Source organism: Lynx canadensis, chromosome B4 (genome assembly GCF_007474595.2).
Source record: "Lynx canadensis isolate LIC74 chromosome B4, mLynCan4.pri.v2, whole genome shotgun sequence".
Classification (NCBI taxonomy): Eukaryota; Metazoa; Chordata; class Mammalia; order Carnivora; family Felidae; genus Lynx; species Lynx canadensis.
Genome location: NC_044309.1, coordinates 20,631,238 through 20,654,039, shown reverse-complemented (window position 1 = coordinate 20,654,039; position 22,802 = coordinate 20,631,238). Strand labels below are relative to the sequence as shown.

General features: G+C 39.5%; 1 long non-coding RNA gene across 1 annotated transcript; it reads right to left on the bottom strand.

The window, feature by feature from the left end:
- Positions 1-1,904: 1,904 nt before the first annotated feature.
- On the bottom strand, positions 1,905-21,269 carry LOC115519454. Its single transcript, XR_003970518.1, has 3 exons — positions 21,137-21,269; positions 7,571-7,573; positions 1,905-1,928 (listed from the first exon to the last, which is right to left on the bottom strand). It is a non-coding gene; the product is annotated as an uncharacterized LOC115519454 (long non-coding RNA).
- Positions 21,270-22,802: the final 1,533 nt, after the last annotated feature.

Genomic DNA, 22,802 nt, shown 5'->3' with positions numbered 1-22,802 from the left:
ATTCCCTTTTTATTAAAGAGTGTCCTCTGGGCGCTGCCACTGAATATTGTCGGTGGGTAAGTCTTCTGGCCTGAAATAGTATAACCACTCTAGACCATTTTTCTGAACACCCTGAAACCTTTATTCTCCTGTTTGTTCTGGAATCTCTGGCATTTCCTCCTCAACTAATGTAGCTGTGTTTCCTACCTGATTCTCAGAGCCATCTCAGGCATCATCTCCCAGGGTGCTTGTCAGGTTGTAGGTCATAGGATCGTCCATATTGATCAGCTTTCCTTTATCCAGCTTTGTTTTCTATCCACCTTGATCTGACACCCAAAAGATCTGTCCCAAATCTTGGCCTCTGCTGGTACATGTTAGCTTGGTCCTATGGTTCCTTTTGCGGGGCATAATCTCTTTTCTCCCTCAGCAGGTTGGGTTCTGTTATGCCTTTTAACCCTACTGATTTGTCTGATGACTAGAGGGGAGGTGGCGTTAGGTCTGAAGGGAGTGCAAGGTCTTGCAAGGCAGATGACTCTGCATCATCTTCAAACAAGGAGTCAGTGCTGGCCATTTACAGGAGGAATTGGGCCACTCCTGCAGACCCAGAGGCTGAGGAGGGAATGTAGGAAGTCAAGATGTCCTCATCCCATGCCCTAGGGCAGGCTCTGTCCCAACAGGTCCTAACTTTGGGTAGTAGATTGGCCTGGCTTGAGAATTCAACCTCTTCTGAAGCTCTGCTACTCTTACAATGAGTCCTGGGCTTGACCCTGAGACTTTTCTGGTCTCTACTCATAGGAGATGAGAGTCTCTTTATATGGTGCCAACGAGGCATGACTTTCATGCTGACACTTAATTGGTGATTAATTAACTTCCACCTTTCATTGTCCTTGCCTAGTTCTTCCATTGTCCTCAGCAGCAGCCAGTTTCATAATCCTTGTAATGACCACCTTCTCTATCTCTCAAACTCCTGAGATACTGCCTTTACCAGTGCATTCCCTCCCGCCAGTAACCTACCCCCATTCACATGGTGAGCATTTTAATACTTGCACAACTACCTCAGGCTAGAGACTCTCCATGCTCCGTTTACCACCAGTTATGGGTCTTCATTGCCACCTGGCCAGAGGTTGGTGCAGCTCCAAAATTTCATTTTAAAGCCTGCTTCCTAGGACCCCTTCCAGCACTAGCCGTTGCAGGTTGGATGATCGTAGTAACCAAGATTCCGAGATTTGCACGTGCAAGTTTGAGAAATGGTCTCAGGAACAGCTCTTTTGAGGGACCAAGGGAGGTTTGGGCAAAGGGAGGAGTTGAACTGCAGTACAGTTAGCAGTAGCAGCCCCAGCTGATTCCATGGGGAGTTCTGAGGCTGAGTAGCCCATCTGAGATGGATTACATCAAGGCATGGGTGGGGGGGGGGGGGGGGCTGGGCCTTTGCACTCTTGTATCAACCAGCCATTGGATGTGGGCTGCCTTTGATGAAGGGGCATAAACTTAATGCAGGGCAACTTCCTTTGACTGAGGGTAATTCCAGAGGATGAATTCAACTGGAATCATCAGCCGCCAGTACTCCAAGCAGCGGACTTGAACCTGAGGGGGGTCTGGTGGGGTGGGGCATACCATCAGTGGATGCACAAGCGTAGACATTTTTTTGTGTTGTTTACTTATTTTCCCTTTTATGTTTGCTATTTATTAATTCTTCCTGTTTTCCTGAAGTCACTGCTACTTTTGCTTTCTTTCTTTCTTTCTTTCTTTCTTTCTTTCTTTCTTTCTTTCTTTCTTTCTTCTTTCTTTTAGTTACATGCTTGGTTCTTCTTTTTTTAAAATTCCAGTATAATTTACATACAGTGTTTTATTAGTTTCACATACGACATAGTGATTCAACAATTCTACATATTTCTCAGTGCTTATCATGACAAGTGTTTTCTTAATCCCCTTCACCTATTTCACCCATCCTCCCCCCACCCACCTCCCCTCTGTATCCACCAGTTTGTTCTCTACAGTTATGAGTGTGTTACGGGGCTCCCGGGTGGCTCAGTTGGTTAAGTGTCCAACTTCAGCTCAGGTCATGATCTAGCGATTTGTGAGTTTGAGTCCGCGTCAGGTTCTGTGCTGACAGCTCAGAGCCTGGAGCCTGCTTCGGATTCTGTCTCCCTCTTTCTCTGCCCCTCCCCCACTTGTGCTCTGTCTCTGTCTCCCAAAAATGGAGAAACATTAAAAATTTGTTTTTTAAATAGTGTGTTTCTTGGTTCATCTCTTTCTCTTTTTCCTATGCTCATTTATTTTTGTTTCTGAAATTCCACATATCAGTGAAATCATATGGTATTTGTCTTTCTCTGTAGATCTATCCATGTCGCAAATGGCAAGATTTTACTCTTTTATGGCTGAGTAATATTCCATTGTGCATATTCACCATATCTTCTTTATCCATTCATCTATCAATGGACACTTGGGTTGCTTACGTACTTTGGCTAATGTAAATAATGCTGCAATAAACAGAGGGGTGCATCTGTCTTTTCAAATTAGTGTTTTTGTATTCTTTGGGTAAATTCTTAGTGGAATTACTACCGGATCATATGGTAATTCTGTTTTTAATTTTTTGAGGAACGTGTATACTGTTTTCCACAGTGGCTGCACCAGTTTGCATTCCCACCAACAGTGCATGAGGGTTCCCTTTTCTCTATATCCTCACTAACACTTGTTTTTTGCTATTCTGGTAGATGTATCTCATTGTGGTTTTGATTTGCATTTCCCTGATGATGAGTAACGTTGAACACTTTTTCATGTATCTGTTGGCCGTCTACATGTCTTTTTTGGAAAAAATGTCTATTCACATTCTCTGCCTGTTTTTAAATCAGATTATTTGTTTTATTGGTGTTGAGACGTAACTTCTTTGTATAGTTTGGATATTAACCCTTTATTGGATATGTCATTTGCAAATATCTCCTCCCATTCAATAGGTTGTCTTCTGTTTTATTGACTGTTTCCTTTGCTGTGCAAAAGCCTTTTGTATTTTGATGTAGTCCTCATAGTTTATGTATGCTTTTGTTTCTCTTGCCCCGGGAGACATCTAGAAAAATGTTGTGACAGGTGATGACAGAAATGACTGCCTGTGCTCTCTTCTAGGATTTATATGGTCTCAGGTCTCACATGTAGGCTCTTAATCCATTTTGAGTTTATTTTTGTGAATGGAGTAGGAAAGTGGTCCAATTTCATTCTTTTGCATGTAGCTGTCCAGTTTTCCCAACACCATTTGTTAAAGAGACTGTCTTTCTCCCATTGTATATTCTTGCCTCCTTTGTTGTAGATTAGTTGACCATATAATTGTGAGTTTATTTCTGGACTCTCTATTCTGTTCCATTTGTCTATTTTTGTGCCAGTACCATACTATTTTGATTAGTACAGCTTTGTAGTATATCTTGAATTCTGGGATTGTAATACCTCCAGATCTGTTCTTTTTCAAGATTGCTTTGGCTATTCAGGGCCATACAAATTGTAGTTCCATACAAATTGTAGGATTGTATGTTCTAGTTCTTTGAAAAGTTACAAGCTTGGTTCTTATATTTTAATTTTTTTAAAAAAAATACTGAAATCATTTAGATCTAAACTTGCCAAACAGAGAAGAATTTTCCGCTTAATTATTTATAGGTAATGTAGAATTATTGCTTGCTTTTTTTTTTTACTTAAACGTTATTCAGAAGAGGTTTAAAAATTTTTTTCAAGTGGTGTATGTCATATTTTCAAAATCGATTTTATAAATTTACAGTCATATCATGGTAGTCAGAGAACATGGCCAGTATACTGTCTACTTTTGTAATTTATTGAAGTTTTCTTTGTGGGGAGCCTAGGTGGCTCAGTCGGTTAAGCGTCCAGCTTTGGCTCAGGTCATGATTGAGCAGTTTGTGAGGTCGAGCCCCGCGTCGGGCTCTGTGCTGACAGCTCGGAGCCTGGAGCCTGCTTCGGATTCTGTGTCTCTGTCTCTCTCTGCCCCTCCCCTGCTCACGCTGTGTCTCTAAAAAATAAATAAACATTAAAAAAAATTTTTTTTTAATTAAAAAAGGTTTTCTTTGTTTCTCATTGAAGTTTTGTTTCCATTTGTTTCCATTTTTTTCACGTAGGCCACGAAAGCTATAAAATAATTGAATGTAGTTGAATCTGACAAATACATTTGTATGTAATGAGATACATGCTACGCAGTGCATACAGACGAAGAAAGTCAGAGCGTATGCTATTTCTTCTCTTTATATTGCCGAAGTTTTGGGGGAACAAGAAATGAATGACAGCAAGGTGAAATGGTTCTCCTACTCAGAGCCCTCATATAACGATATTAGAAAGGCAATTAGGATAATAAAAATTTCCGTTTTGTATTTCCTGAAATGTTGACTGTTTACTCATAGATTTTAAAAATTATTTCTGCGTAGGCATTTAGTGCTTTAACAATGAAGCAACAGTTATTTTTGTGATAAGCATGAGGGTTTCTTTATATATATATGTTTATTTATTTCTTTACGTTGAGAGAGAGAGCGAGAGCACGGGAAGGGCAGAGAGGGAGGGAGAGAATCCCAAGCAGGCTCTGTGCCGACAGTGTGGAGCCCAACACGGACCTCGAGCCTGTGAACCATGAGGTCATGGCCTGCACCCAAATCAAGAGTCAGAGGTTTAACTGACTGAGCCACCGCCCCCCCCTCCCCCCCCCCCCCAGGCGTGAGGCTTTCTAAGGCAACATTAGATTCTGATTGGCTGAGTCAAGGTAAAGTGAATCAGCACACACACTGTGTTTCTTTGATTCGAAGCTCACGTGTATTCACTTAGCTTTTGGCCTCAATGAAATAAGCGGTGTTGAGGAAAATTGTACAGCATTTTGATTATGGTGATTTTTGTAGAAAGGAGATGGGGTGGAAGGAGGACAAGAAGTACTTTGTGGAGAGCAGTGATTCCTGATTCAACTTTCAGTGTTTTAAAGCTCAGATTAAAATTTCTGAAGGCTTGGGGGCACCTGGGTGGCTCGGTTGCTTAAGTGTCCGACTTCAGCTCAGGTCATGATCTCATGGTTCCTGAGTTCGAGCCCCTCGTCAGGCTCTGTGCTGACGGCTCAGAGCCTGGAGCCTGTTTTGGATTCTGTCTCCCTGTCTCTCTGCCCCTCCCCCATTCATGCTCTCTCTCTCTCTCTCTCTCTCTTTCTCTCTCTCTCAAAAATAAACATCAAAACATTTTTTAAAAAATTCTGAAGGTTTGTACTCTGTTTAATGTAAGTTATATTATTACGACTTGCAAATCGCAACTTTTCATTAAAATCCTGTCCTTCCTCAGCCTTCTTTTTATTATCTCTAATCTGCCTTTCTTTGAAGTTTTGTGTGCCAGGTTGCCAATGATGAAAACTATGGGAACATTTTATCTTTTGTTTCAAAGAAATATTCTAAGCTTCTGAAATTAAGCAACGAATAAATCAGCTATTATATGTAGAATGTTGCCACCTGTGTTTTTTTTTTAAATAAAGAGTATTCCATTCTGATTGTGAGTGGCTGTCCTTAAAAGAGGTTGCCATATTTGATTCTATTTGTAATAATTAAAAAAAATTTTTTTAATGTTTATTTATTATAGAGAGACACAGAGCGTGAGCTGGGGAGGGGCAGAGAGAGGGGGAGACATAGAATCTGAATTAAGCTCTAGGCTCTGAGCTGTCAGCACAGAGCCCGATGCAAGGCTCGAACTCATAAACTGCGAGATCATGACCGGAGCCAAAGTCGGTCGCTCAACCAACTGAGCCACCCAGGTGCCCCTATTTGTAATAATTTAAAATCTTTTCTTTAAAAACATATTTAACGAATCTAGATTGGAAATAGTTGGAGGGGTAAATATTTACTGTAAATGTAGTTGTAAAGTGGAGTTAAGACTGGAGGAAAAATACATCTCATAAAACGGATGGAGGTGTACATGATCACTAATTTATTCTCTTAGCTATTATAAGACGTTTCTAAATGTGGCATATTCAAGATGATTTAAAAATAGAAAGAAAGAAGAAAAAAGTTAAGCTTAGCTCTGAGCATACTGTTTCTATAATTTGGGGCTGTTGTATTTTTCTTTTTTTTTAATGTTTTATTTATTTTGGGGAGTGAGAGCATGCGCGAGGGGGTGGGGGCAAACGAAGTGGCGGCAGAGGATCCGAAGTGGGTTCTGCACTGACAGCCGCGAGCCTGATGGGCTCGAACTTGGGAACTGGGAGATCATGACCTGAGCCAAAGACTGAGCCACCCAGGTGCACCGTGCTGTTTTTTTCCTGATATCATGCACGTAATAGTAATTTTCCCATATGAGCATATCCTATATTTTTAGCTGCTGTACAATATTCCATCTAGTGTGTATACCACAGCACTCTTAATTATTTCCCTGTCAGTGAACATTTAAGATGTTTCATTTCTTCAGTGTGATACAAAATACCGAAATGTGGGTCTTTATATATAATGATTTTTCCCTCATATTTAGGATGAATTTTCTGGGTAATATTTCTATAGACAGCACCGCTGGGGCAGAGTATGACTGTATTTAGAATTCTTAACATATATTGGTAACCTGCCTTCAGAAAGGGCTGTGCCAGTCCGCACCCTCGCAGACAATACATGAGAATATCTGTTTTTGCCATACTTCTTTTTTTTTTTCTTTTTTTTTTTAAATTTTTTTTTTCAACGTTTATTTATTTTTGGGACAGAGAGAGACAGAGCATGAACGGGGGAGGGGCAGAGAGAGAGGGAGACACAGAATCGGAAACAGGCTCCAGGCTCTGAGCCATCAGCCCAGAGCCTGACGCGGGGCTCGAACTCCCGGACCGCGAGATCGTGACCTGGCTGAAGTCGGACGCTTAACCGACTGCGCCACCCAGGTGCCCCATGTTTTTGCCATACTTCTAACAGCAGTGACAATTATTATTTAAAAAATTTCCCCCTATTTTTTGATAATAATAGTATCTCATTTATCTCATTTTTTTGATTACTAAGGATGTTGATAGTTTCCTCGTGTTTGTTAGCTTGCTTTCTCTTCTGTGATCCGGCTGTACATTCTTAACAACAACAAAAAAAAGAGTGTTGGGGCACCTGGGCGGCCCAGTTGGTTGAGCATCCAACTTTGGCTCAGGTCACGATCTCGTGGTTCATGAGTTGGAGCCCCGCATCGGGCTCTGTGCTGACAGCTCGGAGCCTGGAGCCTGCTTAGGATTCTGTGGCTCCCTCTCTGTTCCTCCCTCACTTGCACTCTGTCTCTCTTTCTCTCACAAATAAATAAAGATTAAAAAATAATTTAAAAAGATAAGAGTGTTGTTATTATAAAGGTATTTATAATATTGTATATTGATATAGTATGTAGTATAGTGATATCATGTTATATATTGCATATTGAATATACCGTATTGTATACTGTATATATTGCATATCGAATGTACAGTATTCACATATCATATAATTCACCCAGTTGTAGAGTACAGTTCAGTGAATTTTAGCATATTGCTGTGGTGTGGTACAACCATCACCACAATCAATTTTAGAATATTTTCATCAGCCCAAGGAGGAACCTCATATGCATTGGTAGTCGTTTCTCACTTCCTAACCCCCTCCCAGCTGGGCAACCCCTAATTTTAAATTTTCTGTCTGATTATGTCTGCTATTCTGGGTATTTCACAGAATCATGACTGTTTCATAGAATATGATATTTCATATAACTGCGTAATCTATCTTCTTTTCTGACTGGCTTCTTTTTGCATAAGTTTTCACTGTAATATTCCATTGGATGGAAATAACACATTGTATCTGTCCAGTCACAGTTGGTGGTTATTTGGGCTGTTTCCACTTTTTTTTTTTTTTCAACGTTTTTTATTTATTTTTGGGACAGAGAGAGACAGAGCATGAACGGGAGAGACAGAGCATGAACGGGGGAGGGGCAGAGAGAGAGGGAGGCACAGAATCGGAAACAGGCTCCAGGCTCCGAGCCATCCACCCAGAGCCTGACGCGGGGCTCGAACTCACGGACCGCGAGATCGTGACCTGGCTGAAGTCGGACGCTTAACCGACTGCGCCACCCAGGCGCCCCATGCTGTTTCCACTTTTTAACTATCCTACGTAATGCTTCTTTGAACATAAATGTACAAAGTTTTTGTGTGGACATATATGCTTCCCTCTCTTGTGTATATACTGGAAATACAATTGCTGGGCCGTATGGTAAATCCACGTTTCAATTTTTGGAGTACTGACAGACTATGTATGATTTTTGCATAGTTATCTATTGGGGTCTTAGTACTTTTCTTATGGATTTGTGTGAGCTCTTTATATAAGGTTGATACTAATCTGGCATACTTGAAGAGAGTATTTTATCCCCAAAATTGCTTCCCTTTAATTTGAGTAATGTTTTTCTGTGTGCGAATTAATTTTAATTTTTATCCTGTCAGTTCTGCCAGTATTTTATTTTGTAATTCCTTTCATTGTTTCTATGCTTTAACAAATTATTCTTCTGTCAAGTTTGAGAAATGTTAATGTTCACTTTCTTATAATTTTTATATAATTTAATCTTTTTAATAATTTTTTAGGTGTTTATTTTTGAGAGAGAGAGAGAAACAGTGCAAGTGGAGGAGGGGCAGAGAGAGAGGGAGACACGGAATCCGAAGCAGGCTCCAGGCTCTGAGCTGTCAGCACAGAGCCTGACGCAGGGCTCGAACCCCTGAACTGCGAGGTCGTGACTTGAGCTGAAGTTGGTGCTCAACTGGCTGAGCCACCCGTGCGCCCCTATAATTTAATCTTTAAAAGTATTTCATCACTTTATCTCTTTAGTTTGAGTGAATGGTGTAAGATTAAGATCTAAATGGATTTTTAAAAATTTTATTTAAATCCGAGTTAGATCTAAATGGATTTTCACTTTCAAAGATCTAACCAATTATAACATTACCATTTTTCTAACACTTCTTCCCTCTCCTGTTGAATTTGTGTGTCTCTTTCATCATTTCTTAATCTTTTATATGTACTGATGTCTGTTTTGTTCACTGTGTCTATTCCTACAGCAGTAGCATTGTTTAAATTATTGAAGGTTTGTAGTATGTTTTGTATCTGGACGAACAAGTCTTTTTTTCCCCAGCCCTGTACCTCACATTCAATGAATCATTCTTTTCAAAAATTTCTTAGTGATTCCTATTTTTTCCCAGATGTTTCCCAGGTTAGGTTTTGTTATGCTTTCTAAATACTAGTGGAATATTTATTGCACTTGCATTAAACGCTCAATTTGATTTTGAGAGACTTGACATTTTAATAGTATTGAGTTTTGTCATCTAGGAATCTGGTATATGTCTCTGGTTATAGCGTTTTGAAATATTCAGCCAAGTATTGTACTCACTTATGGAAATCATATTATTTATTGCCTCACTGGGACAGATCCGGGTTTTGTGGGGTCTGAAGCTCATGCAACGTTGGAGGCTTACTTTAAGCAAAAGAATACCCCATTACAAATGCAAAATCAGGTGCTGATGTTGGAAGGTGACCACGCGGGAGAAAGCTGAGTTTCACAGTTGACCTCTTGTCAGAGAGGTATATCTTTGTTGCTTTTGTGGATGATACCTCATTAATTGTGTATTTTTCGTATTTATTTATTGCCTATAGGAATGCAAGAAACTATTTACTGAACTTAGAAAATATTTTTCAAAACTTTTCTAAAAAGCTCTCCATTTTAGATTTTCTATCCCAGTGTTCACACTGTATGCGACTAGCAATAGATCTGTGTTCATCTTGCTATTTCTTCCTACATCTCAAACTTCTTAAGGGAAAGAACTGTATTTGTAGGTAACTAATAAATGCTTAATAGTGATGGCTGATAAAGGATCATAATATTATATTGTACTTATCATATTGTGTTCATTGAAGACATAGCTAGATAAATTTATAGTCACCAAATTTCATACTTCAGATGGCACATAATTTTGTCCATTCAGCAGAATGGATGCTGCAGACCTGTAAATTTGCCTTAAATACATATACTATATTGGAACATATAATATACTTTGAATTATAGAGAGGCTTTTAATATAATTTCAATGCTCGAAATTCAGATTATATTTGTAGAGAATTTTCAATAGTTTTTATTCCAGAAATTATTCAAGGAACCTTGTATCTGGCCTAGATTCTCATGCCAAAAATAAATTGCCCAAATGGGAAAGAAAGCTTCCTAATGAAATAGTCTTGAGACTATAAATCAATAACTAGGTTAAAAAAAGTCTCACTGGGGACATATTCTATTTACAAAAAGAAAGAAAGAAGAAAGGAAGAAAGAAAAAGAAAGAAAAGAAAGGAAGAGAAAAAGGACAAGAATAAAGAAACAAAGAATTGTTTATATCTCCTATGGCTCTAGCATTTTATAAAATAAGTGATCAGATTTTTTATGGGCAGTTTGAAAACTGACTATTTTAGGAATTTCAGAAAGCAAGTGATTTGTTACTTTAGCCTCTTTAATGTCTTTGAACTCTGATGTAAAATATTACAGGACAACAGAAAAATGGGCAATTCAAGTTACCTATCGGTTAATTAAACCAGCTGTCTTTTTGTGGCTGGAACAGGTTTTGGAAAATTCACAAAATCCTAATCATACCCACGGAAACCTACTGAGTGCTCTACAGGTGTGCAACACATTATTGTTCATGCCACTGTGAACACCAGCCCAAATTCTTCATTACCCAAAAAATCTATAATATAGGAATATTTTTAGTAAACATTCTCCATTTTGATCATCTAAGACATCTATTCGCAATAAAGAATGCTCAGACTGCTTCGATTATAACTGTTAGTTAAATTAATGTATGTGGGGGCATCTGGGTGCCTCAGTTGGTTAAGTGTCTGATTCCTGATTTCAGCTCAGGTCATGATCTCACGGTTCCTGAGTTTGAGCCCTGGGTTGGGCTTGGTGCTGATAACGCAAAGCCTGCTTGAGATTCTCTGCCTCCCTCTTTGTCTCTGACCTTCCCCCACTTGTGTTCTCTCTCTGTCAAATATAAATACATAAACATTTAGAACATAAGTTAAAAGTATGGTTAACTAAGTGTTGGAACATGGGATTAAGAGGTTACATGGTAAAATGCATGCACCCTTAAGTGGCATAAATTATCACACCATTAAGATGGAAAGAAGAACTCACACGGGCACCTGAAACTCCTTTCAGTCGATCTGATTTGATACTGATTAGATTTTGCTATTGCCTGAACAAAACAAAACAACAAAAAGCCTAGGGTTTATATGCGCTTTCAGAATTGGTAACCACAGCAAAATCCATGATGTTTTAGGATTCTTTTTTAATGTATGGGGGTTTGGGACATTCCTTCCCATAAATCTTACCTTTCGCACCCCCCCCCCCCGCCCCCGACAAATGGACTTTCGGACATCAAGAGTTGATGGCTATTGTGAATTAATGCAATAGAAATAATTTATTGAGATGCACCGATAGACTACCAACATTTAAAAGCCAAAATTTGGAACAACAACAACAAAAGGTAAAACCATGACTAAATAAAACATAATAACCCTTAATTGCATTTAGTGGCTAAACGAAAGCAAGGAGTGACAGTATAGTTACTGTGTCTCTTCCTTTGGAGAGCTTTCAGTAGTGTTGTGATTAGCGTTGTGGTTGCTTCGGCTTTAAGCATTTATCATTGTCTGGTTTTTAAAGCAGGGCATGCAGGATTGTATCTTAAAAGCTCTTTAATTTTTAAAAGCCCCAGAGAGCCTTCAAGTGTGACTTTAATTATAGTTCAAATCAACCGTGGATGTGTATCCGAGGGCAATTTTCAAAACACACGTACGCGCAGCCTGTGCTCATTTGACTCACCTCTTGACGTTACCTCTTCAGTTGTTCTCGCTCAGGGCAGTGCCTCGGCTGCCAGCGAGTTTGGAAACGTGAGGCATTTGGGGTCGACGCGAGGATTTGCTATGTGGGGGTACTGCTGGCACTTAGCAGAAGGGGCCAGCCATGCTTGATGTCCCCAAAGGCTTCGATCCAGTTCCGCACCATGAAAACTTTTCCCGTGTCTTGCTAGAATATAAAAAGATACACTGAACCAGCATCCTGCTGCGAATATGTCAGTAGAACTTTCATACAAGGGCAAATCAGTAGCCCATCAGTAGAAAGTATTACTGAACAGTTTTGTAAGAAGCTACCCCCCCAAAGGCTCATAATTTAGGGAGAAGTCGTTATGGAGAAGGATTCTTTTTTTGATTTTTTTTTTTTTTTTTAATTTTCAAGTTAGTTAACATACAGTGTAGCCTTGGCTTCGGGAGTAGAACCCAGTGATTCATCTCTTACATATGACACCCAGTGCTCATCCCCAAAAGTGCCCTCCTTAATGCCCGTCACCCATTTGCCCCAGCCCCCCCAACCACACCCTCTCCATCAACCCTCAGTTTGTTCTCATATGTGACATTTGAGAAACTTAGCAGATGAACATAGGGGAAGGGAAGGACAAATAAGATAAAAACGGAGAGGAAGGGAAACCATATGGAGAGGGATTGTTAAATGGCATGATATTGTGTCACAATTACCGAAAACCTTAGTCACTCTGTAGAGACTGTGCATATTTAAGGTTCTGTTTCTTTGTTCATGATAGGTTGTCTTGGCATTCATTAGAGGCTTTAGTAGATTGCATATTGTTTGTTTTGATTACGGAGTTTATATCTAAGAAGCCCTTTACCTTTTATGCCCCAAGTGAATGCCTTACTGTTCACCCCAGTCCCAGCTTTGCTGCGCACAGTTAGTTGAAAAGGGTATTAATGCAGTCAGCACAGTTACTGCAAAAGCAAAGAGATCCATCACATTACGTAATTAAGAAGATTTGAGAATCCCTTTACCAGACTAAGAAATCGAACAATATTAAGAGGCACGTGAAATGCAGGAATCACACTAAATTTGAATACATATTATTTAAAAATATTTCATATTGTTGCCCTTCCATATACAGTTGGCCCTTGACCTACGTGGGTTTGAACTACGTGGGTCCGCTCATTTGCAGATTTTCCCCCAGTAAACACAGTACGGTGCTGTTAAGTGTATTTTCTTTTCCTTATGATTTGTTTAATCACATTTTCTGTATTGTAAGAATACAGTATATAATACATATAACATACAAAATGTGCTATTTCACTGTTTATGTTATCAGTAAGGCTTCCGATCAACAGTAGGGTATTAGTAAAGTTTCGGGGGTGAACAGTTATATTTGGATTTTCAGCTACACGGTGGGAGGTGTTGGGGGGGTTTGTGCCTCTAACACTCAAGTTGTTCAGGAGTTCATGAGTCAACTGTATTTAATTTTTTGGTAGTGAAATAAATTAATGATGTGAAAATCACATTTTAAACTTATTTGAGGATTGCCTACCACTTTTCAGTTTTGCTCTGATATTTCTCTGACATGTATAGTTTCTACAGTCCTTTTTGTTTACTTCTTAAAAACCCATCTGATATTCTGTATGGGTATTGAAAGATGTGATCACCAAATTTTTTTATTTTTAAGTATTGGAAACTGAATATCTGCTTTGACCTGCGGTAGAATTTTAAAATAATTGATATGTTTTCTGTAGTCACATAGGGAATTATTTTGATCTTATGCTTTACAGATAAGGCCCAGATCATTTTTGAAAATATTGTATTTCCCCTCTAATTTATCTTGATTATTTTTCCTTATTATAAACAAAAAAACCTGATGTGTTACTACTTACCCTAACATTTTTGTTGTTGTTCTAGGGTCCTCTTGTGTCTCTGTTCGTTTGGTTTATCTCTCTTAGACCTAGAAGAGGTCTAGAGATGACTTAGTATCTTTTCTTAAATCAAAACTTCATCTCCAAGTCAATGTAAGAATCTAGATGCTTTGTTAGATCTTTTCGTGCAGTCATCGCTAAGCATATACATATTGAAATACAGATTTTATGAATTATTTCCCTTTTATTTCCCTGTTAAACTATTGTTGAGGTGCTATTTTCACTTTTCCAAATATTGTGTGTGTAGTTAGATTATATTATCTAAAAATTTCATTTGAGGATATGTGCTAGATTATTTCCAAAGACGACCACAGCAATCTCTCTCATTCCACGAGCACTTTTGCCATATAATCTTGCCACTCCTACCTATCAAAAGGTATTCTCTTTCTCCTTTCCTTGAACTTGGACCTGGGACCAGTTTTGGGTTTTTTTTTTTTTGTTTTTTTGTTTTTTGCTTTTTGTTTTTTTCTCCCCCCTGGGACCAGATTTGACCAGTTTTGACAGTGTGGAGCCTGCTTGGGATTCTCTGTCCCTGCCCCTCCCCCACTCTCCTTTCTCTCTCTCTCTCTCTCTCTCTCTCTCTCTCTCTCTCTCTCTCAAAATAAATAAAGTTTTACAAAAATGATAGAGTTCTCATATTTGAAATACTGGGAAAACCACTGGTGGAGGTCCCTATGTTTGGCTGCTAATGGATTTGTAGCTGCTACTTCAAACAAATTGCTGTCTGCTGTTTGTTTGGTTTTTGTGGATCTTGAAATCATTTGATTTCTTCCTGTAAACGGAACAGCAAGTATAGGAAAATTAATCTCTTGGAAAAGTTTGAGAAGAAATTTTGGTGGCCTTCCTAAGTTAACAGAGCCTTTAATTAACCATCACAAAGAAATTGCTTCATGGAGCCATTTTTAGAAGGCACAGACTTTTGTATAAAGGCCACTGATAGAAAATAGAAAAGTTAGTCATTGTACATGAAAGGAAACTTGTAGTACTTTATGGTATTTCGCTTGGATGCTATACACAAGTAAGGATGTTTCTGGAAGTGGCAAAGCAGTAAATATTTATTGAATTGGAGCAAACATTTAAGTATTTTTATACTGCTTTGTAGTTTTCAAAGGATTTTCTGGACTCCGCTCCCTCACCAGAGTGTCATGAGTTATTATTAGAGATATCTGATGAGATATTCTTCTCCCCACTTAGAGGCGAGACACCGAGGGCACAAAGAGGTGAGGTTCCAAAGTGAAACGCAGAGCTAAGACAGGAGTTTCAGTCTCTGAATCCTTATCTAGTTCTTTTAGAGTAAAAGTGATCTTTATGATCAAAAATTATAAAACATGTGTCCTTGTCAGGCACTGACCCTGGGTTTGCCAGCCCCCATTGGTATTTGCTTGAAATATCTAGCCAGTGAGAACTTACTGGAATACCCATGTGAGCTTTAGGTCTATGTCCAACAAAAGATGGACAAAACCAAGGTGAGAGCATCATAGTTTTGAACATTTCTACATCAAAGCCGTTTCACGTAATTACTGTTCTTATTTTTTAATATGGACAGTTGACATTTTCTTTTTTTTTTTTTTTCCAACGTTTATTTATTTTTGGGACAGAGAGAGACAGAGCATGAACGGGGGAGGGGCAGAGAGAGAGGGAGACACAGAATCGGAAACAGGCTCCAGGCTCTGAGCCATCAGCCCAGAGCCCGACGCGGGGCTCGAACTCACGGACCGCGAGATCGTGACCTGGCTGAAGTCGGACGCTTAACCGACTGCGCCACCCAGGCGCCCCTAGACAGTTGACATTTTCTGAATCTGGTGGAGAGAATGAACAAAACACCTTAGAGACCCATTAATGCTATCGTCATTAGTTTATAGCATACAAGGAGACAAGGTGCTTACTGTATAATTTCATCTTCACGATGAGTCCTGTAGGCTGCCATTACCGGGTGTGTAGGTGAGCCCTAAAACTACCTACCACAGTTGACCTTCAGTTGAGTACTTGTTGCATTTTAAATTACTTTTTGGGAGCATCTGGCTGGTTCAGTTGGTGGAGCATGTGACCCTCAATCTTGGGGTTGTGAGTTCAAGCCCCATGTTGGGCATGGAGCCTATTAAAAAAATTAAATTAAATTACTTTTTCTTTCATAATTTAAATATACACCAACCAAGAGGTATAACAATGTAAGAAAAGACCCAGGTTTAAAAGAACTAAGAGATCTGTTGAGATCTGCTGGTGCAAAAAAAAAAAAACTAGAGGGCCATTTGGAATTAATTTGCATTGATATTGGAAGAAGCTTTAGATATATATCATTGAACAGTAGGTGGTTTTCATTTTTTAAATGTTGGCGACCAATAGAAATCCACCAAATCTTAAATTCTGGTGATAAGAACAATCCAGGGGTGCCTGGGTGGCTCAGTCGGTTAAGCATCCGACTTCAGCTCAGGGCACGATCTCACAGTTCGTGGGTTCAAGCCCCACATCGGGCTCTGTGCTGACAGCTCAGGGGCTGGAGCCTGCTTCAGATTCTCTGTCTCCCTCTCTCTCTGCCCCTCCCCCGCTCACGCCCTGTCTCTCTTTGTCTCTCAAAAATGAATAAATGTTAAAAAAAAGAAAGAACAATCCAAAGAAGGAGTTGAAGGGAAGAAGGAAGAGTTGGGAGGGGAGAAGAAGGAGAAGGAAAAGCAAACAGCTATTTTCATCACTGTTTCATGCACGATGGGACACACTCTCAGAGTAAAGACCTGGTGTTTGGATTGGGTCAAGTTGGCTTCATGACAACCTCACCATTTTCTCTCAATTGGTGGAGATTTAATGACAGAAAAGTGTGGCTTCACCTAGTGGCATTGGTAACCACAGATCTAGGCCCATCTCTTCATTTTACTGATGAGTAAATAAAAATTCCTCTTCAAGGAAATCCAAACATACTTAAAGATGCATAGTTAGGTGGTTGGTTGTTTGTTGTTTTCTTTTCTTTTTTTTTTAATTAAAAATTTTTTTATTATTTAGAGAGAGAGAGAGAGCATGAGCAATGGAGAAAGGCAGAAAGAGAGAATCTCAAGCAGCCTCCATATACAGCACAGGGCCTGATGCAGGGCTCGATCTCACGACCCTGGGGTCATGACCTGAGGTGATATCAAGAGTTGGACGCTCAACTGATTAAGCCACCCAGGAGCCCCTTCTTTTCTTTCTTTCTTTCTTTTTTTTTTTTAAAGCAAGGGCATCCTGCTTCAGTTTCTCTGCTTGTGCTAGCCACTTGCCTTAGGATAACGGGTGGAAAGGTCCCATAATAATGTCCAGTAGTCACGAGGATTTCTTGCTTATGTCAAATACAATGCTATCTTTCTGGGAAACACTGGCTTCTTTTCCTTTATTATTTGCTCTGGAGTAGTCCATAAAAAACATGGTTTCCTGATCCAAAACCTGACTTTTCTAGCCACTGACATCACTAACCAGAAAACTCAGGTCACTTGTTAACATTAACTAGGTAGGGGTATGTGTTGAATTTGGGACTCTTTTATTTTATACTTTTTTTCACGGAATACTGAAGAATTTTCATGGTATTTGTACCTTCACAGTGTCATGTCTCCTGTTATGGTTTCTGCAATGTATAGTATTTTGTTTTCTTAATTTTTTTTTTATTCTGGCTCCTTCTGGATTTGCATATATGGGAAGAAGAAGATGAAATTATCTCTTGAATTATCTCTTGAATTATCACCAATCTATCTTCCTTGTTGGTCCTTCATATTTCACTTTCTCTGCCCCTTCTCTCATTTTTCACTGTACTCCACTCCTCTCGCAACACATTCCTGCTTCCGGAGAGAATTTCCAAAATTTATCTTTGGAAATTTCAGTTTACCTTAATTTTAGTCCAGGAGTTTTCATTGTATTAATGCTCTGGGACACAGCTCTTAATGGTGTCAATCATTTACACCCTAGTATGAATAAGTTCATTTGTTTCTCTCCTGCCCATAGATCTATTTTCTTGGAGTGAGTGAAAGAGGAGAGAGAGAGACAGGGAGAGAGAATGAGAGGGAGAAAGAAGGAGAAGAGCAGGGGGAGGGAGGGAGCGAAAGACAAAACATGAAGATAATGGATCTTGGAGAAGGGTGCCATCAAGTGGGGAAAATGGCAAAAGAATGGGGGAGGCTAAAAACATTGAACATGAATTTCATCTACTTTACAGTTTTACTTAGGACTGAATGTTGCCTCCACTTAAAAAAAAGAATCCAATTAGCTCTTCAGACTTGCCTACAGACAACTTGGAATGGACAAAGAGAAATGGGTGTGATTATGTTAAGAAAGTAGAAAATCGTGCTTTAGAAATAATCAGTACCAATACTTCCGGTTAATCATGGTGAATTGGACAGATGCATTTATTTGTGTTCCCTCTGTAAACCACACTGAAAGGATATCAAAGGATTAAAAAGGAACAAACCCATGAGAACAAAGGAGAGGGAGGAAATGACAGCAGACAAAAGATGTCAACAAAGATTGGGAAAGCGGGCGAGTGACACCTGAGTTAGCAGTATGACTAAGGTTGAAACCCAAGACTGTGGGTGGAGAGCCAGCTTCTCTAAGAACTCCAGAAAGCCACAGGAATTCGGCGGAAGCTGAAACCTCAAGGAGACGAGGGCGTGTAGTAGCATTCGGAGAATTGTTTGAAGGACTTTACAACTGGATTCCCAGGTCACCTCTCTGTCCTCACAGAGCGGGGCAACTGCCCCTCCCCAGCTCTTCAGAAGGCTGGAGGTTTGGTTGTTTTGGAGATGTGTGTGCATGACTCAGGTAGATGTAGAGCAATCCACGCAAGGAAATACCTGGGGGAAAGTTATCATAGAACCTGGTGTGGCTTAGTTATGTAGATTTGTGATCAGAATAATGAATCATAGAAGGTTGACTCATTATGCCATAACTTAAATATTTTTTTAATGTTTATTTTTGAGAGGCATAGAGACAGAGAGACAGAGTATGAGCAGTGGAGGGGCAGAGAGAGAGGGAAAGACAGAATCCGAAGCAGGCTCCAGCCCCCGAGCTGTCAGCCCAGAGCCCGATGCAGGGCTCAAACTCACAAACGGTGAGATCGTGACCTGAGCTGAAGTCAGAGGCTTAACTGACTGAGCCACGCAGGCACCCCCATCGTGATGCTATAACTTTATTGGGAGGAGGGAAGAGGCTTTGTTTGGTGGGGTGGGTGGGTGGGAAATTAATTTTCCACAGGAAGAAGTCAAGCAACAATATTAAGAACAGCAAACAAAGTCAAGGAATGGCAGAATATAAAAGTTATTTTGAGTTACATAGTTACTATAAACTAGAAGAAAGCCAAAAGGCTGAGGAATGGTATCTCCACAGAGCGAGATCCCAGAATGAGAAGTAAAACTCCTTATAAAGTTGCAAGTGTAATTGAAATTTAAAGAAGAATTTTAGAAATTACTTTTTTCGTACCCTTATTTTACTCTCCGCTTTTCCGTAAACACATCATAGTGCGAATGTAAGAAAACAAGATGTTGCTTTAAAAATATCCAGGGGCTCCTGGGTGGCTCAGTCAGTTGAACATCTGACTTCAGCTCAGGTCATGATCTCGTGGTTCACAGGTTCGAGCCCTGCGTCAGGCTCTGTGCGGAGCCTGGAGCCTGCTTCTGATTCTGTGTCTCCCTCTTTCTGCCCCTCTCCCGCTCATGCTTGTCTCTATCTCTCAGAAATAAGCATTAAAAAAATTTTTTTTAATAAAAATTTAAAAATATCCATATCGCTCTGAACTTTGACATAAATAAAGATGAAACTAAGAAAAATATTTGAGAATGAATCTTCTCTGGAAATGTTAGACTTGATTGCTTGTCTTTAGTCCTTTCTTGATTTTATTGGTTTCTTTGATTTTGTTTGCTTTTTACTCTACTTGGCTCTACTTTCTTCATCATCTTAAGAACCAAAATAGTAACTTTCCAGGTTTTGTGTTTGCTTTTTTTTTTTTTTAAAAGAGTAATGACATGTGAGGAATTTAGAAAATCTGAAGTTTTTTTGTTTTGTTTTGTTTTGAACCTGGAGAGTAAAGAAGGTTAGAGAATAATCATAGTGACAGTGGAGGTTTTATAACTGGCTGTTATCCTTCAAGCTTAGATAGGTTCACTATTGTTTTCCATTTAAGCAAGGTAGAGAAGTTTAGATAAGAGAGAGAATTAAGAAACAATTGAGAACAAGAAAGATCCTACCACCGAAGCTTCTGCTATGGATTGGATAGATTTTGAAGTTGAAATTTACTCAAAGAAGTAACAGGCCATATGGCTGATGAACTCCTTTACAAAGGAAACTGATTGCTGAAATGGATGTTGTAAATCAAAAGAATTCTTTTCATTTATGCATAAAGGAACAAAGAATTGGAGAAGGTACAAATAAAGCTGATAATAGTGGTATTTGTGTTGTCCCTAGAATTGTCACTGAATTTTCTAGCCAGTTTGTGAAATTGGAGTTTGAGTTTTTATCTTAAATTGATAAGCTTATCAAATTCCAGGCTGAAAAAAAATCTGTTATCAAAACCAAATGTAAATTTACTTTAGGAAAAGGAGGGCAGGTACTTTAGATACTGGAAGATGAGTGTGGGAATGATTGTTTTGGATAAACATCACAATATTTATTTTAAATTCTTTTGGAACATTAACTAGGTCATTGGTAAAAAAAAAATACAATTATGTCTTACAATTACCTTTTTGGAGTCGAAGTCAATGAGTTGATTTAGTACTCAGAATTCTCAGTAAAGCACGTGAATGTTAAAGTAAATATTCCCGTACAATGTGTATAATTTTAATGCCTCAGATATACTCAGTGATATACTGAGTGATATACTTAGTAACTGAACACTTCTTAACTCTTTTGTATGGCTATCATTTCAACTAAAATACCTAAGAAAGTGTTTTTGGTCTCTCGTTGATTCGTGAGAAACTGAGAGGATTAAGTGTTTTGTGTAAAAGTGTTTGTTAGGAAGGAAAGCCTGGACAGTCCTTGGTGGTATGCTATTTAATACGGTCCGTGGGGAGCTGTTTTGTGTAGCTGAGACTATGTGATGAGTCCATGATAATGAAGGTAGCATGATGTTTGATCAGGAACCTTGAGCCAGTCCAGTCATGTGCTAACTTGTAGAGTCATGGACATGCCCTTATGCCTCTTATCCGCTCTGTGCCTTATACCATGAATGTTTGGTCTAGATCATTCCACTTTCATCCCTCAAATTCTCTGGTAATTTTTTTTTAAGTTTTTATTTAAATCCCAGTTTGTTAACATAGAGTGTAATTAGTTTCATTGGTACAATTTAGTGATTCAACACTTACATATAACACCTGGTGCTCATCACAACAAGTGCATTCCTTAATTCCTGTCACCTGTTTAACCTGTTCTGCGCCACCCCCCCTCTCCCCGGCCCCAACCACCTCCCCTCTGGTAACCATCAGTTTGTTCTGTATAGTGAAGAGTCTCTTTCTTAGTTTGCCTCTCCCTTTTTCTCCCCTATGATCATTTGTTTTATTTCTTAAATTCCACCCATGAGTGAAATCATATGGTATTTGTCTTTCTCTGACTTGTTTTGCTTAGCCTAAGACCCTGTAGTTCCATCCATGTTGTTGCAAATGGCAAGATGTCATTATTTTTTTTTTAATTTTTTTTTTCAACGTTTTTTATTTATTTTTGGAACAGAGAGAGACAGAGCATGAACGGGGGAGGGGCAGAGAGAGGGAGACACAGAATCGGAAACAGGCTCCAGGCTCCGAGCCATCAGCCCAGAGCCTGACGCGGGGCTCGAACTCACGGACCGCGAGATCGTGACCTGGCTGAAGTCGGACGCTTAACCGACTGCGCCACCCAGGCGCCCCAAGATGTCATTATTTTTGATGGCTGAGTAATATTCCGTGGTGTATATTTACCGCATCTTCTTTTCCATTCATCAGTCGATGGAAATTTTGGCTCTTTCCATAATTTGACTATTGTAGATGGTGCTGCTATAAACATTGGGGTGTAGGTATCCCTTTGAATTAGTAATTTTGTATTCTTTGGGTAAATACCTAGTAGTGCAGTGGCTGGGTCATAGGATAGTTCTATTTTTAACTTTTTTTTTTTTAATTTTTTTTTCAACGTTTATTTATTTTTTGGGACAGACAGAGACAGAGCATGAACGGGGGAGGGGCAGAGAGAGAGGGAGACACAGAATCGGAAACAGGCTCCAGGCTCCGAGCCATCAGCCCAGAGCCCGACGCGGGGCTCGAACTCACGGACCGCGAGATCGTGACCTGGCTGAAGTCGGACGCTTAACCGACTGCGCCACCCAGGCGCCCCTATTTTTAACTTTTTGAGGAACCTCCGCACTGTTTACCAGAGTGGCTGCACCCGTTTGCATTCTCCCCACCGCCAAAAAAAGATAAATTAATTAAATAAAATAATCTCGTAATTAATAGGAAACATCTGATTATTTAAGAATGAAGGCAGGAGTTGATTTTTCTCGATTAAAGAGTTATTAGTACTTATTCAGAGAAATTTCTGAAACTGTACCATGGTTGAAGAGCAACAGTGTTAAAGCTGGTTTAATTTCATGCTGTCTGTAGTCAAGCGGAGATTAAAATGCACGTTAGGTTTGGTACTAATGTTGAGTTTGGATTCTGGAAGATTTATGTGATACTAACATTGTCAGAGCTTGTGAATAAAATATCCCAAATACAAAGCGCATGTTGGCAAAGGTGAGGTGGTTGATTTGATGATGTCTTGGCCATGATGCTGTGCACGCCCTCCCTGAGCTCTCACCCTATGCCACGTGCTTTAGGCACATGGTATCATTGACTCTCCTCAACACGGTGAACGGTAAATAGTACTATCCCTGCTCATCTAGTAGGAGAACTGCACAGTGCAGAGCTCAGTTCACTTGTAAATTACCTTCCCTTTAAGTAGGCGTATTCCTTAATTTCGTTATAGCAGACATACATAGAAAAAAGAGTGTCATTACACATATACCAAGTGAGAACTTTTTCCGAGCTCTTATCTCCGGGTCTTCACCAGGAAGAAATCCTAATTCCTATTATAGTTATGTGAAGTGTGTCGATAACACTG